The sequence below is a fragment of the Phascolarctos cinereus genome, unplaced genomic scaffold, assembly GCF_003287225.1.
Source record: "Phascolarctos cinereus isolate Bilbo 61053 unplaced genomic scaffold, phaCin_HiC Scaffold_1;HRSCAF=81, whole genome shotgun sequence".
Taxonomy (NCBI): Eukaryota; Metazoa; Chordata; class Mammalia; order Diprotodontia; family Phascolarctidae; genus Phascolarctos; species Phascolarctos cinereus.
The window spans coordinates 241,761,765-241,779,782 of record NW_027555514.1 but is presented as its reverse complement, the minus strand read 5'-3'; positions in this window follow the sequence as shown (position 1 = coordinate 241,779,782).

Here is an 18,018-nt window from a genome sequence, read left to right as displayed (position 1 = left end):
TCCCAACTAAGGGGTTGTTTTCTCTCTGGCAGGACAGAGAGCTGAGAAAGGAAGAACATTTCCTACAGATTAGCTCTCACTGTAAAAAGTGACGTAGGGAAGGAGTGATTTGAGTCTAGGTGACACAGCAATAGAGTGCCAGGCTTCAAATATGGCCTCAGACATTTCCTAGATGTGTGACCTTGGGCAAGTCACTTAACCCTGTTTCCCTCAGTTTCCTCATCTATAGAATGAGCAGGAGAAGAAAATGGCAATCCACTCCAGGATCTTTGCTAAGAAAACCCCAAATGAGATCACAAAGAGCAGGAACAACTGAATGACAACAATCCACTCCCAAACCAGCTGATTTCACCACAGGTTGTAGTGACAGATGGCAAGCAAAGGTGTTGATGTGATAACCAAGTGTTATTACATGATAATCATTTCGTGATGACTTTAGCAAGCGTAAGCTCCTTTTTTTGAGTCAGAGGAAGCAATATGATTAGCTGGGCTGAAAAAAATGATCATTCTTCTGGGGGTTTTAAACAGCTAAACCCAGGAGCAATCCAGCAAATTCAGAGTGTAAGAGTTCAATGAGTAAAGAGAGGGCCAGCAATCCTAGATAAGCCAACTCTTCAGATTTTGGGGGCAGGTCACTTTTCTCTCCTGCTTTCTTCACTGGCCATGATGTCTAGCAGTGAAACTACTCATCCAGAATGGGAAACGACTCATTTATCAGTCAGAAAGACAATTTGAAGGAGTCTGAGGGAGACATACAGATACATAGAGACATTCACTTGATGCTTGAAGGAAGCAGCTTTGAGGGCTCGAGAACCCAAGAGGCTATCTATGCACTCCAGGCAGAGCTACCCATGGAAATTGGGAGCTGGGCTGCAGAGAGTTCCGCACAAGGACAAGAAAATAATCTGAGGCCCTGCAGGGCTCGAATTGTGAGTTGCCTTGGCTTACATATATTCCCTACATGTGTATTTTATTACTTACTGCTTTTTAAAAATTGCTTTTTTATTGTACTCTAAGTTTGATCCCACTTTTCCCATGGATATTGTGTATATTTGTGGCAGAGTTCATCCCAGGTTAATTGTAGGGAATGTTTTATAGCTAATATTCTCATGATGCCATCTTAATAAGTGTTTTTGTTTTGGAATAATTATTTCTATTGGCTGATGGTCAATGAGAAGCACACTGGTAAAGGCTCATGAGTGTGAAGAATGGGTGCCCATGGCATACCTCAAAATAATAGCTACTTTCTAGGGACCCAACCCGTGGTAACAATGCCAAGTTGGAGAGGTAGTCACTCCTGACTCTAGATAAACACTGGTTATAGACATCCATAAAGGAAATATGATAGTTACATTTGAATATAATCTCCAAGCTCAACATTAAGTGTTAACGCATTTCTCTAGGCACAGAATCACAAAATGATGGAAGAAAAAATCTTAGCAGTTATCTAGTCCAATTACCTCATTTTATAAATGATGAAAGTAAGACAGAGAGAGGTGAATTGTCTTGTTCAAAATCACAAAAGTAGTTGGTGGCAGGGGTATTCTGGTACAAAGCCAGGTGTTCTGGTACAAACCACAATGTTCTTTCTACTATTTGAGGCTTTCTGTAACTACAGAGAACCTCCTTCTTTCGTATGTAAAATCCCACCTCTCTCTGCTATATTTTTAAGTTACTGTTGCCTTGCACACTAATTTTCTGAGGAAAATACCTTCAATCTCTAAATATGAATCAGTTGTATTTCTTTCTTTCTTGTTTCTTTTTTTTTTTTGTCTAGGCAATGGGGTTAAGTGACTTGCCCAGGGTCATACAGCTAGTAAGTGTTATGTGTTTGAGGCCAGATTTGAGCTCAGGTCCTCCTGAATCCAGGGCTGGTGCTCCATCCACTGCGCCACCTAGATGCCCCTATTTCTTTCTTTTTTTGGAGGCAAAGTTAAGTGACTTGCTTAGGGTCACACAGCTAGTAAATGTCAAGTGTCTGAGGCCAGATTTGAACTCAGTTCCTCCTGATTCCAGGGTTGATGTTCTAACCACTGCATCACCCAGCTGCCCCAATCAGTTGGATTTCAGGGAAATAATCTCCCTAGTTCTTCCTCCACTGGATGAACTCCTTTAGAGTTCAATATTATTATGGCTACTATGAGGTAAGGGAAAACTCTAATTCTCTGCTAGAGTCTCTACAGGGGTGAGAAACCTGCAGTCTCAAGGCTACATGTGACCTTCTAAGTCCTTGGGTGCAGCCTTTTGAAAACGTCCAAGTTTTACAGAACAAATCCTTTTATTAAGGGGATTTGTTCTGTGAAGTTTGGATTCAGTCAAAGAGCTAAACCTGAGGACCTAGAGGGCCACATGTGGTCTCGAGGCCCTAGCACCCCCCCCCATGACCTGGCAATTGTTACTCTGTGAGCCTAAGGGAAGACATTTTTATAGATGTATAATCAGGGTACCAGAAATAGGCCCTAGGCTGAGGAAGCCTGGAAAACTGTAGCAGGGGTAGCTTAGCAACACTTCTTCCAGGTCCACTCTTATCAACTCTCCCTCCCCTGAGCAGTTAGGTGTTGGACTACACCATTTGCTCAAAGATTTGTCTTCACCACGTAAATTCATTAGTGCTTCTCTGTAGCAATTTTTTACAGTCTGCTCATGGCCTGAAAGCCAGAAAAATGATTCCATAAATACTTAGCATTTTCATAGCAGTTTGGGGTTTGTAAATGTTTTAAAAAGTTAATCCCCTAAGGAAAAATGTAGGAGTGCAATGACAGAATATATGTATATATGTTTATATAGATACATACATATGTATGTGTATATGCACACATATGTATAGATACACAAATTATATACATACATGTGTGTATAATGTATGTATGTATGTGCGCGAGCGCGCACACACACACACACACACACACACACACACACACACACACACATACACATATATATTCCTGGGCCAGACCTGTCCAATAGTTCAGTTTCAGAATTAGAATGTAATGAGCTATTTGTCAACCATCTAACATTTAACAACAAAAACAAGTTACTTAACAAGAGGTTGAAAAGGACATTCAGCAAGAATATAGCAAGACAACAGTTTCTTTGGATGAAGCTCCCTATTCAGAAGCATATGTTGGCACACATAGCATTGAAGAATTCATCAATCCTGAGGACATTTTAATACGTATGCTCTGAGATTTTTATGCTTTAGAGAACTGGACGACTATATCGGTGGTCTGAGCCTTAGTCCCTTAGAATTAAGTCTTGAGGACATTTCATTTGCTTTTAGGGAAAAAAATGACCTAGCCTATATATATCTTAGTAGTTGCTGGTCCCACTATATCCCTCTCCTTGGGGCCAAGATCCTAAAGACCACCGGGTGTATGTTTGTGGTTGGGGGTGCCATCACTTAAATTATCCTAGGGCTAATATTGAACAACCTTGACCAAAGAGTTACTTGATGTCTGAAATAGGAGATGATGGTGGAAGAAAGAAAAAAAATATAGAAAAACAGTAAAAAAGAAAATAAGCAACATAATGGTCCCCTGATGGAATGTAGTCCATGGTGAGGGTGATGTCAAGGCACTCAATTCATCCAAGGACACTAATATTTTAAATGATAAAGTCAGGCTTTAAACCCAAGTCCTCTGATTCTTTCTACTGAGTCACTCCACCAGCTACTCCTACCTGTGCCTTTGATCTCAATCCCTTTTGCCTCTTCTATTAAATACTCATCCCTCTTTTCTCCTGTATCTTTTTAAATCATGCATTGTTTTTCATTATGAAATTAATAATCATCAACAAGGACTGAACATTTCAATATCCAAGGAAGCAAAAGAAAGGCATATTAAGTAAAATCTCATATTTTTATTCTCTCCATCTCTTCTGGCTCTTTCCAATTTGGCTACAAACATGTTCAGGCCTCTCCAGTTGCCCCAAAAAGGCCTTCCCTCGACCTTCTTCTTGACCTTACTCTCCTTCCTTTCCTTATACTTCCTAGAATAAATTGTCTACACCTGATATCTTCACTTCTTCATCATCAATGCCCTGCTCAAACCCTTGCAATCTGACTTCTTCCCCCATCAGTCTACTAAAGCTGCTTTCTCAAAAGTCTCAAACATTTTTGACCTCCTAATCACTGAGTTTAATGGTATTTTTCCAAAAACCAACTCAGCTGATTTCTCTGTATTGTCTGACATTGCAGACCTCTACTTCATTCCTTGGCCATAGAGATACTACATTCACTTAGTTCTGCTCATTCCTGGTACAAGTCCTCATTACTTCATGCCTGGACTAGCCTGCTGGTTAGTCTGCTTGCCTCAAGCCTCTCTCAACTCCAATCCATCCTCCACCTAATGTGACCTTCCTAAAGCATGTCTTTGACCATGTCACTTCCCCCCTTCCCCCCCCCCAATAAACTCTAGTGGTTCCCTACCACTTCCAGGATCAAATAGAAAATCCTGTTTTTGTTTGTTTGTTTGTTTTTGTATTCAAAGCCCTTCAAAAGCTTTTCCTCCTCAACTTTCAAGTCATTTTATACCTTACACACCCCCTCCTCTTACTGCTTGTATTTTCTGATTCAGTGACACTGGCAGAGTGGATCGTCAAACAAAACACTCCATCTCCTGACTACTGGCATTTTCACTGGCTGTCCTCTAGGTCTCTTCATCTTCCTCTTCTCTTCATTTCTGCCTCAGGACTTTCCTAGCTTCCTCCAAGTCCCAGATAAAATCCCACCTTATATAGGAAGTCTTACCTGATCTCCCTTAATTCTAATGCCTTTCCTTTATTGATTATTTCCAATTTATCCTGGATACAATTTGTTCGTACAAACCATGAGCTCCTTCAGGGCAGGGACTGTCTTTTACTTTTGTTTACAACCTCTGTGCTTAGCACAGTGCCTAGCACATATTAGGCACTTAATAAATGTTTATTGATTGACTGACTAGTATTTTAACGGTAAAAGAAACATGTGTCCCTTCAGGACCTTAATGTTTTTAAAAGGTGCTGAAGTAGTTAAGTAAGGAAAACAGAGCACCTCAGACATATCAGTTCTGTTCTGAAGGTTTGAAGGGGGAAAAGAGAAGACAAAGTAAAAGGAAAACATTAATGAAGAAAGGAACATGCTTTATATGTAAATGCTCTAATGGACAAAAGAAGGTAGAACTTACTATTTCTCATAATGAGGATGTGTAAGAAGAATATATAAACACAGGCCTCAGATGAACCTCACCCATATCAGAAATGGACAAAAGAATGTTGAACACACACAAAAATGGTTTGGCACAGAAATATATGACTCAACATGGGGAAACAAGCAGGAATCGGGATGGGTGGGTTAAAAGGGAGGATAATACCAGAGAAGGAAAATTTATAGGGGAAATATGTTTCCTGATTCAAAAGAGGAGACAAAATGGGGTAGGGAAATCAGGCGCAGGGAGAGAAGAATGAACTAGAACCTAAGAAAATGTCAATCAATTAGGGGAATGGCTGAAGAAACTATGATATATAAATGTAATGGAATATAATTGTGCTGTAAGGAATTATAAAAGAAATTATTTCAGATAATTTTGGGTAATATGAACTGCTGCAGAGTGAACCAAAAAGAGTGACAAGAATACAGTATATAAAAACAACTGTGAAAGACTTAAGAGCTCTGATCAAAGAAATGACAGACCATGTCTTCAGAAGACCTATGATGAAGTACATTACCTCCTTCCTGAAAAAGAGTTGATGGACTTAGGTGCAGAACATGTTGGACATGTATACTGTGAGGATTTATTTTGCTTGAGTATACTTGTTTATTATTTTTTTTCTTTAGGTTTTTTTAGGAGTGAGGAATGCCAAGGGGTATGGATACAAGAGGATCACCACAACATTATGTAAAATGCACAGAACAAAAGAGGGACATTCAGAAGCAGGATACTTTTGAAAGTATTGTGTGGAGTCTATTACATACTTTTTACAAAAACAAGTGCCATAAAAAATAAAGGTTCACGGTTACACATAAAAGCTTTTTGCATTCTACTGTATATATGGAAATTATACTTTTTTTGGTGTTAAAGTTCAGAATTTTTCAAAAATAAAACTATAAAGCATGTCTATTTTTATTTTCCCCATTTTGGCCACTCATAAAAAAAAAAAAACTCCAGGAAAAATGGAAATGGACAGGGAAATTTAGCTTGTTTCCTCACATGCTTAAGTGGATGGTCTGGCCTGAGCAAACGGAATGCATTTTTAAATGGCTTTCCTTCTCTGAATCACACCCTGGGGAGCTGCTTAGCCTCATTATCTGGAAAAAAGTCTTTTCTTTGTTACTAAGTAGCTGGAAAAAGAACTGAACAGCAACCTGGTTGTGGTTCAGAAAAGTAAATCCATTTAAAAAATCCTGAAGAACATAATGAAATAATCATAAGAGGGGAAAAGTGTATCATTCAGAGAACAGCAGTTATGACCATTTTCAGGGTCACCTGTTTAAAAGCCATTTTTTGGCTCATTGGCTTTTGTTTTCTCCTCTCTGAAGACAATCCTATAGTACTTTCTCAGGTCATTAAGTTTCTCATTGTCTGTGTTAGGTGCTCTCCCACTTTCTCCTTTCTCCGTCAGACTGGTTTCCCTCTGCTCTCCTCACTAATGGGCTTTTTTTCTGGCCGGCCTTCATGCCTGGAGTGCTCTCCCTCCTCTGCTCAGACTACTGATCTCCTTGGCTTCTTTTAAGTCCCAACTAAAACCCCATCTTCTATAGGTAATCTTCCCCACTCCCTCTTAATTCTAGTGTCTTCTCTCTGTTAATTATTTCCTATTTATCTTGAATATAGCTTGCTTTGTATATATTTGTCTACTCGTATTACCCGTTAGATTGTAAGCTTCTTGAGGGCAAGGACTGTCTTTTGACTCTTTGCGTCCCTAGCTATTGGCACAGTACCTGGTACATAGTAGGCACTTAATAAATGTTTATTATGTTTATTGTTTAATTGATGGTCTCGTATTGGTCCCAGCTAGCCTCCTTACAAGAATAAGAGTGATTTCAGAAGGTTTGCCACTGACTTACTTCAAGTTGTTATAGTACTAGCTGAGCCTAGACCTCCCCACATGGGAAAGAAAAATAACATGGAACACACTACCTGCTTTTCCTTACGCATAGTTGCCCCTATGGCCCCAAACTGAGCTTTCTCCATTGCTTTATTTATTTATTTATTTTTGGTGAGCCAATTGGGATTAAGTGACTTGCCCAGAGTCATGCAGCTAGTAAGTGTTATGTATCTGAGGCTGGATTTGAACTCAGGTTCTCCTGACTCCAGGGCCAGTGCTCTATGCATTTCGCCACCTAGCTTCCCCTGCAATGCTTTATTTCTGTCATGAAAGTTCTAATGATTCCTATGACTCTGCTCCCAATGTTTTCTCTCCTCTCTCCCTCCCTCATCCCCTACTCCCTCTTGCTTAAATATTTAGGTAGCTCATTATAGTGGGAATAAGTATGTTAACTTAGGATGAGTAACTTCATTTTGTTTTAAGGCTCTATTTTGTGACTAAGTAATTGTAAGCTATTTTTCTATAATAAGATAAGCACCTGAGTAGTACAGTTTGGCAATGATGTCTGTATGGCCCCCAAATCTGGTAATGAAATAGTAATGATATGTATGTATGTCCCAAATATGATAAACATCTGAGAAATACTTGCTAATGTATTAGCAAGGACAACAGTAAAACACTAGAGTTTTGATTAGGGTTTCTTTTCATCATAAGCTTAAGTAATCAATCACCAATCAGAATTCAGAGATAACTTGTGAATGCCCTTAGAAACATAAAAACCCATCAGAGGCCCTAGTCATCATCCTGCTTTTGAGTTGCAACTAGGTGGCTCAGTGGATAGAGGGCTGGGCCTGTAGTTAGGATGAACCTGAATTCAAATCCAGATTCAGACACTTACTAGTTGTATGACACCTGGATAAGCCACTTAACTCTATTTGCCTCAGTTTCCTCCTCTGTAAAATGAGCTGGAGAAAGAAATGGCAAATCATTCAGTATCTTTGCTGGGAAACCCCAAAAAGGGGTCAGAAAGAGTTGGACAGGACTGCAAATGTTAGTCAACAAAGAATAAATTCCTGTGTTCCCCGCACTGAAAAACACATTTGTTTGAAAGCAGTGCTGACTGAGGGAGACTGCCAGCGATTTGCCAGAATGAAACCTCAGAGGTAGATTCCCAGCCTCCACCTGGGCAGAGACAAAACCTTGCCTTGAACACCAGTATGAGAACACTCTTACCAGGTTCTTTAGGGATCAAGTTTGTGGTTTGTTCCTAGAAGGACTGATTTGTTTTTTAAATTGCTGAATAGATCACTGAATATTCTAGGTTAATAAAGTTTGATTATATGCAGTGATAACTTTATGTCTGAATTAGTGTTTCTGTCACAGCATCTGCATCCATAATGCTAAATTGTTGCACACATGCATTATGGGCTACACCCATAAACTCATCCTGGACACTGATACGTTCTTAGCCTTACAAACATATCTGCTTCCTTCCTGCCTCTGTGATTTAGCTATGCTGTTTTCCCCATTACGTTAACAGTGACCAGTTTGGAGACAAACTGTTAAGACTAGACAGAGACCATACAATAATATTAGCTGACATTTCTGTAGCATGTCAAGGTGGACAAATACTCTTAGATCTGTAACATATACTCTGGGCTGCTTCTCCACGTTTCACCTGTAAGTTGCTTAATGGGAGGCAGGGCAGTGGGAATAACTACTTTCAGGTTTCTTCATAGAATTCTGACGCTAATCCAGGCTTCCGCATTCCTCCTTTCTAGAATCCGTAGCTGGCTCTCTCCTTAGTCAAAAGAGGTCATACTCTCTAAACTGCTTCCTTGCACAGGTAATGAGCCCTCTGCTACAGTACCTGTCTTCAGGTGTGTGTCTTTGCTCCCAGATATGTGCATTGACTTACTGGTTCAGAAGCTTCAATGACAAAACTGATGGGGGTGGTGTAGGAGGGGAGACAATCTCCTTCTTTGCATGCAGAAGTCTCCTCCCCAAAAAGCTCCTGAGCCTATATTCTTCAAAAGTAGAATGGATTGCTTTTCTTACAGGTAGGCTAGGAGGTGTAGCTGGTTCCCTAAGTCAAGGATAAGCTGTTTCCCACATGGCATTAGTTTCTCTCCTACCATGGTCAACCAAGTTCTTATAATTCTCTCACGCTGATTAAAGGATTTAATTCACTCATTGTTGTAAGGTTGTAGGGAAAAAAAATCCTTAACACTTACATTATACTTTGTGATTCCATTCGTGGCCTTCTGAAGGCATCCCTCTATGACTCATGTTTATTACCTCAACTGATAATCTGACCACCCTGTGATGTGGTAGGTTAGCTCAGTGGATAGAGCTACTGCAAAGATCAATCAGCCGCAAAGGATTTAAGAAGTAAGTACTGTAAGCACTAAGGTAAGACCTAAAAGAAACAGTCTCTACCCTCAAGGGACACAAGAGTGGTGGAGTGGAAAGACCAGGGGATCTATAATCCGCTGGAAGTAGCTAGGTGGCACCATGAGAAGTGTGCAGACCTTGGCATCGGGAATACTCATGTTCAAATCTCATCTCAGATACTTAACTAGCTGTGTGACCCAGAACAAGTCACATAACCTCTCCTAGCCTCAGTTTCCTGATCTGTTAAATGGGGCTAATAATAGTACCTTAAATCACTTAACCTCTCTTTGCCTTAATCTACTTAATCTACTGGAGAAGGAAATAGCAAACCACTCTAGCATCTCTGCCAAGAAAACCTCACATGGGGTCAGGAAGAGTTGGACATGACCAAATGACTGAAAAACAACAATAACAGTCGCACTTACCTCTCAGGATTGCTATGAGGATCAAATGAGGTAACATAGACAAAGCTTTTTCCAAAGCTTTTTTTTTTCTTTTGGCAACTGGGGTTAAGTGACTTGCCCAGGGTCACACAGCTAGTAAGTGTCAGGTGTTTGGTCTGAGGCCGCATTTGAACTCAGGTCCTCCTGACGTCAGGGCTGGTGCTCTATCCACTGCGCCACTTAGCTGCACCTCCAAATTTTAATGTACTATATAAATGCTGGCTGTATTGCCATTCCCATTTTACAGATAAAGAAATGAATGTTTAGAGAGATGAAAAGGTTCGTCCAGGGTAGCATAGCTAGTAAGTATACAAGGAAGGGTCCAAACCCTGGTTTCTCATGACTTTGATCTTGCTATGATATTACATGGCCTCTCTCTGGCTACTGCTCCTGTACCATCTCCATTGTCCTGCTGCTTAGTGACTGCACACTTTGCCCAGCTTAATAGTCACTCTATATTATTTTTGACATCCATTTTTGAGGTGTCCAAACTGCAGTGTACAAGGAACCACAGGGACCAAAGAATCTTGACAGAGTTCCATGGATGGGGTATAGTTGCCAAACAGATGATCTGGAAGGCAGCTTGAAGCCTGGAAGTTTGTTACAGGCCCCAACTACATGTGAAAGGCAAGACTTTAGAGCAAAGGGTCAGAGGTATGAGGCCACAGTCTCCCAGCTGTTCCACCTCACCTTTATGGTCTTGCTTTCTCCATAACCTCCATTTGCAAAGTAGACCCACTGGGCTTGAGGGAGCTTGAGGAAGGGTGTGGTTACTCAGATCCACTTAGCCCTTTGTAGCGAGTTGGAACAAAACCCCAAATGGATTTGAGTGGAAATATAGTTTGATAATCAGGAATGAAACTAGAATTAAGAGAGAATTTTGAATCCTGTCAGATGGAGCCTTGGAAAAAGACCTTGATTTTACTAGCAGGAGGAAGTCAGTTCAAAAAATGGACTAAATACTCATGGGTTATAATTAGCTGACTGACTAGCCTGCCTTCCAAAAGAGCTTAGCCTGAGGGGCCAAGATTTCGGGAGCTCACAGGGTTCTCTCCTGGTGGAAAGCCAAAAGGCAGCTTTGCTTCTTCCAGAGAATTATTATTGGCTTTGTGAGGGCTGGCTTTTCTCCCTGTCTTAGCCTCTAGTCTATGAGAGAGAGAGAGAGAGAGAGAGAGAGAGAGAGAGAGAGAGAGAGAGAGAGAGAGAGAGAGAGAGAGAGAGAGGGTTGGCTGACCCAATTCTTCGTTTTACAGGGAAGAGATAGCAGTTGCAGCTGAGAAAAATGTGAGGCTTGAAAGTCAGGGTAAAGAGACACAGCACCAGCGAAGCAACAGAGACTCTGATATTGGATAGAGGACAGCATAAAGTCATCACCAGAAGGTATCAATGGCACTTCAGTGCTGGTGTTTCTCCTACACATTGTGCTCTGGCCACATTTTCCCTACACGTGAGTGTTGGCCATATGTATTCCCTGTCTCCCTACACACATGATCCCTATATGTGTCCACTCAACTCACTGATGGCATGTATAATATGGAAGAGTTTATCCTAGGTTTATGCAGAGGATTTTCCATTGCTATGCTTTTAGATTTTTTGTGTGTTTGTGTGAGATTGCCAAATTTTTTCATATTTCAACAATTGAATAATGAAATGTATAAATAGCAAAATCTTTTCTATTTGAATATTTACATATTTCAATGCAACATACTACAAAATTGCTAAAATTTATACAGTTCTTTACATGTATCATCTCAATTGAGCTTCACAAGAAACCCATGAGTTAAGTACTACAGTTATCTGCATTTTACAGATTGAGGAAACTGAGGCTCAATGATATTAAATGGTTACACAGTATCAGAGACAAGATTTTGGGATAAATGGTATTAACGTAAACCTAGCAGTTGATTATACTTTTCTTCATCTTATGAATGCAACCCAGGGTTCAAGATCCATAAGGCCCTCCTATTAATGGAAAGAATGATTACATGATGCCCAGTGTCTGTATTAAAGGTGATGAGACCTTGGGAGAGGAGACGTTCTTCTGCAGTTCTAGAATCTATTAAAGGAGAGGCCAATGGAGGGATAGAAGGAAGCTGTAGAGTAATATGTAAAGAACATGTAGGGCAGCCAACTTCTTATCTCTCTCTCTCTCTCTCTCTCTCTCTCTCTCTCTCTCTCTCTCTCTCTCTCTCTCTCTCTCTCTCTCTCTCTCTGTCTCCCCCTGTCTCTCTCTCTGTGTCTGCCTGTCTGTCTCTCCCTCTCTCATATCTCACTTCCAAAGGGAAAGTTCATTCACTCTTTGTATTGTATAAGTTCTAATATATAACTTATCAGATTTCTTATTGCTTTATAAAAGTTTTCTTCGCTATTCGCTAGTTCTGATGGCCTTTATGTAACTAGCATACGGTGGGAAGGGAGTCAAGCCTTGAGTCACTCCTCCATTAAAGGAAAGTAAGCAAGAAAGAACCTGCAACCTAAAAATGATTTCCCTTATACTAGCAATATTTAAGAAGCAGGTAGACCTGATTCTAGTCCATATCCCCTCTCTAGTGAAAGTAGAATGGGCTAGCCTTGTGGCCTTAATCTCCTACTCCCCTCCAGGCAGGAATCAAAACCTCCCTTCCAGAGATAGCTACTCACCCCTGCCTTTTAGCTGCATTTAGACAAACCCATGTGGACAGACACAAAACCTGTATGGACAAAACCTACACCCTACATGTGTGAATTTATCCACAGTAATATAGTAATAATTCCTGTCATTTTATTTTTGCAAGTTTTTTTTTTAAGACTTGGACAATTTTTTTGCCTTCCTTCTGAGGGGGAAGTATTTTGCCTAGAAGTGGCCAATAGCTTACTGAATGGCAAAACTTAAGGAGTACTTTTACCCTGAGTTGGTATTGAGTGGTCTCCAAATCCCAGGCTTCAATTTTAAGAGGTCTATTGCTTGAAGGTTTTTTTTTTTAATGTTTTTGCTATCCTAGGATGAGTTTAAATTGGAATATTTTTTAAAGTGAAAAACTATGTGGCTTACAGTTTAAATTTATATGCTCACTGGCTTTATTTTTTAGTGACCTTGAAGAAAAGATTTGTTTTTTTCTCAGACTGATTTTTTTTTATTCCAGTGATAGTGAATCTTGATATCCTCTCCTTATCCAGCCTTTTGCACTTGAATGGATGTTGTCTCAGGCTAGCAATTTGAGTGAAAGGAAACTTCTCCTACTTTAAAAGAAAGTGTCAGACATTTTTGCTTTTTTGCTCAGAAAAGGTTTTGTCCTTTTGTTATGGAAAAAAGCTTTTTGCTCCCCTTTTATTTCCACAGGAAGTAAATTTTCTCAGAGGCAGAAATAATTTTCTTTCTTTTTGATTGTATCCCAGAATTGTTTTTAATGTCATTTTTATTTTTCTCTTATTGTTTTTTTTTAACTTATCCAAACTAACTTGACTTTATCCCTACCTGATATTCACATGAAAATAGTTATGCAATTGCTGAATTTATTGATATGGCATATCCCTTAGAAGTCTTAATGCTTCTGTATCCATAATTAATTGCTAAATGTTGATAAATGAAAAAGTCACTGCTCAGTTGGCAATGGATTCAGTAAAGCTGATCTTCAACATAAAAAAAAATGGAACATTTGGCAACAGGGAAACACTGAGATCACTATTTCAATAGAACCCAGAAAATTCAAAAGTAATCAACATGCAAATAGACTGAATAGAAATAAAAAACTTCATATAGTAATCAAAAACTAAGACATGCAATATGTTTTTTTAATGTGGCAAAATTTTTTTTACAAGGATGTGAAATTGGAATAAAATTTTTGGTTTTTTTTTTAATTCTTCATGATCTAGGATACAACGAGAAGGCTAAGAAAGCATTAGTGGAATAAAGTAGCTCAGGAGTAATTAAACTACAATAGAACCACAAATTTAGATCTGGAAGGGACCTCAAAGATCATCTAGTCCATCACCTTTATTTAATAGATGCAAAAACTGATTTCCAGGGAGGTCAAGGGAATGAATTAGTATTTAAGGGAAAGGGATGTCACTCTCTTATTAGAAAATATGTATTTTAGATGGAAGGAAAATATGGAAGTACAGCTCTGAGATGTGGAGAGGAAAGGAGGGAGACTGATCAGGACTTGGAAGAAGAAAAAGGTGAGAACCTTTCAATTTCTTCCCCTGTCTTTGGAGAATAAATGCTTGAGTGGGAGGCAATTACAAAGCAAGAAGTGGGATATGGGGAAAGTGAGCAGCAAGTCTGGAGGGATTTGGAAAGAGTGTGGAGGTATTTAACAGAAATAGGAGTAGGATGAGACAAAAAATTAGCAGGAATCTGTTGGGGGCATAGATATGCACACTTCAGAAGATCAGCTTTTTCAAGATGGTGTCTAAATGGTTACTCCCTCTTTGAGGGAATATCTAGTAGAGATTCTAGGAAGCTCAGAGAGGGTTGAACTAGGTGACAGACGTTCAATGAGAAGATGGTATCAAACCAAAAGGTAGAAAGGATAATGGAAAAGAAGTAAGAAACTGATGTGACCGGCTTAAGGAGGCTAAAGATATAACCAAGACATGTGAAACTAATGCCCAATATGTATCCCTAAAAGCACTGGCAGCTCATGATATATATTAGGAGAATGTAAGTACCAATAGACGTCTGGAACTTGGTTGTATTGACTTCTTATCTCTGGAGGAAAGTGGCAAACATATGTTGTACCTTGGTGGTAACTGATAATTTCACCAGGCATGTACAAAGAAAAGCCAACCAGGTCCATTCATCTGGAGGCATAGTTAACTTGAGTTGCTACAGTTCTTTTCCATAGCATCATGGCTCACAATAACTGTGTTCAGAAGTATGGGGTGAAAGAAGACGTTAATTCAAGCTGCTATATGTCTATTAATATACCAAGTCACAGCAATCTATACTCCTGACTCCTGGTCTCCAATAATCTGGGTAGATAGGATCACAAATACTCATCTTCACAGCACAACTCCTACCTTTCATCCTTGCAACAAAGATGGGGGAGTGGGGGTGGGTCTTATCAAAACAACAATTGCATAGGGCCATAGGCCAATTGTGAGGTCCTATAATGCCCCATCCCCACCTAGATGTTTGGAAGCCTATGACATTAACACCATAATAACAACATAATAACACAAAATAACAACATAATAACAACATAATGCCACTTCCCTCCCTAATGCCTCACTGTCATTAGTGCTGCTACTCTGAAGGCCCCATTGCCCTGATGCTGCTCATGCTGTCAGAGCTACTGCCTATAGGCCAGATATTTCTGTTAATATCATTGTCTCACTATTACCTGTGGGCAGGTTGTCCTTGCCCTCCCTTCTATCTCCCTGCTTAGTGCTGCTACACAAAGACCAAGTTGCCTTTGCCCTCCCCATCGTCTGACGGCTACCAGTGTTACTTAAGTAGCTGCCTCCTGGACAGATGACTGCTACCTAAGGGCCAAGCCCTCATGTTCTTCAGTTTCTACAAATGCATCTCATCTTTGTCCTTGGTATTCCCATATCCAGCACAATGAACCACTCAGAACCCAAGGATTTAAAGGAAATAACTTAATAAAAAGCATACTTGACAACCCTCAGTTAAGAGCAGTCCACAGGAAGTAAAAGCAGCCTGAAAGGAAGTTCCTTTGATGGTGGGGGTAGGGCCTTAGAAGTTTGCCACTGCCACTGAAAACACAGGGCAGTCCTTAAATACCTTTTGCTCACAAGATTCATAGCTAGATTTTCAGGACAATCCATTTAGGGACAAAGTTAACTTGAAATACCCCAGTTCTGTTCCAGAGAGTCCTGGCTCATAATAGCCCTATCTGTTGATCTATGAAGTCATTAGCTTCCACTTGCCCAATTCTAATTTTTAAGAAATTAATTTCTTCAGTGAACTTTTGTACTTCCTCTTTCATTTGGCCTATTCTACTTTTTTTAAGGAGTTCTTTTTTTTGGTATTTTTATTGTGCCTCTTTTACCATCCTGTTAATCCTTTTTTTTAATAACTTCTTTTATTACTCTCCTTTCTTTTTCCAATTTTTCCTCTCCCAATCTTATCACTTTCTTTAACTCTTCCAGGAATTCTTGTTTGGCTTGTGTCCAATTAGCATATTTCTTAGTGGATTTGGTTGTAGCTATTTTTAAACATCATCGTCCTCTCCTGAGTTTATGTCTTGGTCTTCCTGGCCACAGTAGAAGCTTTTTATGTTGTTTAAGCTTTTTTTTTTGCTCATTTTTCTGACCTATTTCTTGACTTTGAAATTTATGTTAAAGCTGGGGGTGGGGAGGCACTTATCCAAGCTTCAGACTTTATCATGCTGCTCTTTTCAGAGCTAGTTCTGGGAGTCTGCAGTTTTTTTTAGTGCTTCCAACATGGGGTAATCCAGGGAGAGGTGTACTCACTGCTATCCTGGTCTCCACTCTAGTCTCTACTCAGGAAGAGCCCCTGTTCACCTGCATCTACAAGTTCTAGTCCTCTTCTTAGCCTTAGAACTATGATCAACACCCTTGTTCCCTTGTGACCAATCACAAATACTCTTCTCCACCCTGCAATTGAAATCCAAAAGCGTGTATGAGGAATAGAACTGCCAATCAGCACCAGCTGTACCCAGTGCCAGCAAAGGATCCCCTGTGATCTCTCTCTGATCAGTTGTCCAGCCCCTTTACCATCTCTGGGCTGAGAGCTCCCAGCTATTGCTGCTGCCATATACTTTCTGGTCTGGTTCCTTCTCCAGTGCCACAGACCTCTTCTGTTGACCTCCTAAGTGGTCTTAGGCTACAAAAATGTCCCACCCTGACCTTTGGTTGGCCCTGTCCCTACAAAATTATGTTTGAATCATTATTTTAAAGTTCTTTGGAAGGTAATGTTGGAAGAGATCAACTAAGTTGCTGCCTCTAATCTGCCATCTTGCCCCTGCCCCCCCTAAATATAATTTCATTTGATCCTCACAGCAACCCTGGGAGGTAGATGCTTTATTATCTTCATTTTACAATTGGGGAAACTAAGGCAGACAGAGGTTCAGTGACTTGCCCAGGGTCACACAGCTGGTAAGTGTCTGAGGCTGGATTTGAACTCAGGTCTTCCTTACTCTAGGTCTATTCACTTTTCCCCCTAGTTGCCTGAACCATATTTCTATATACTCTATGAAAAAGACTGAACATAACAAAATGAAATTTAATAAATGTAAACTGACAAATAATTGGTTATAGACATAGTCATTTAAGATTCAGCTGGTTGTGGGTGGCTAAATCACCTATTAGTTATGGCAGGGATCTTCAAAGTAGCATGAGTGCACCCCAGGACGTGTACAAGATTACCACTGTGGGTGAAGAAATATTAGGGCTGAGGGTAGCGTAAATACTCTGTGCTCTTGAAGCCACTTGCCTGTCTTTACAGCTCCCCTTCTCTCTGCCTGGCAGCAATGAGGGCTATGCTGAATCATTAGCTACAGATGCTCTTTCCCTGGCAGATACGAGGTAGGTACACAAGAAGGCAGTCTTTCTCTGCACCCTATTCTCTCCCTTCCATCTCCACTGCAGTAAGCAACTCATATTTCATGTGTGCAGTGGCTCTGGTCTCACATACCCACCTGAATACAGGAGAAGAGGAAACTCAGGCTGTAATAGGGACAGTCAGATCCTGCTTCTCTGAAGAATCCTTCCATGGCCTAACTCTTAGGGGAGGACTCATGACATGAGTACTTCCCTGGAACCTTGCTCCACTTCCAGCTGGCAGGCACATACTGACCTCCCCCCGCCGCCAACCCCCTGACACACATAGAGGAAGGAGGCTGAGGGATAACACCAAGGTTAAGATCTGGGAGATGGAAACACTCCTCAACAGAAATAGGCAATTTTGGCAGAGTGGAGGGCTGAATTTTGCTTTGGACATGTTGAATTTGAAATGTCTGCAGGGCATCTGTTTTGAAATATCCAGTGGGAAGCTGATGATGAGAAACCTGTGGTCAGGAGAGAGATTAATGTTGTGTGAGGAATTGTCGTGAAAATAACATTAAACCCATGGGAGCCAATGAAGTCACCAAAAAGAAAGTCAAGAGACAGAAGAGAAGATCTAGAACAAAGACTTGAGACACAGCCATGGTTAAGAGACATGACATTGATGTCAAACTAGCAAAGAAGA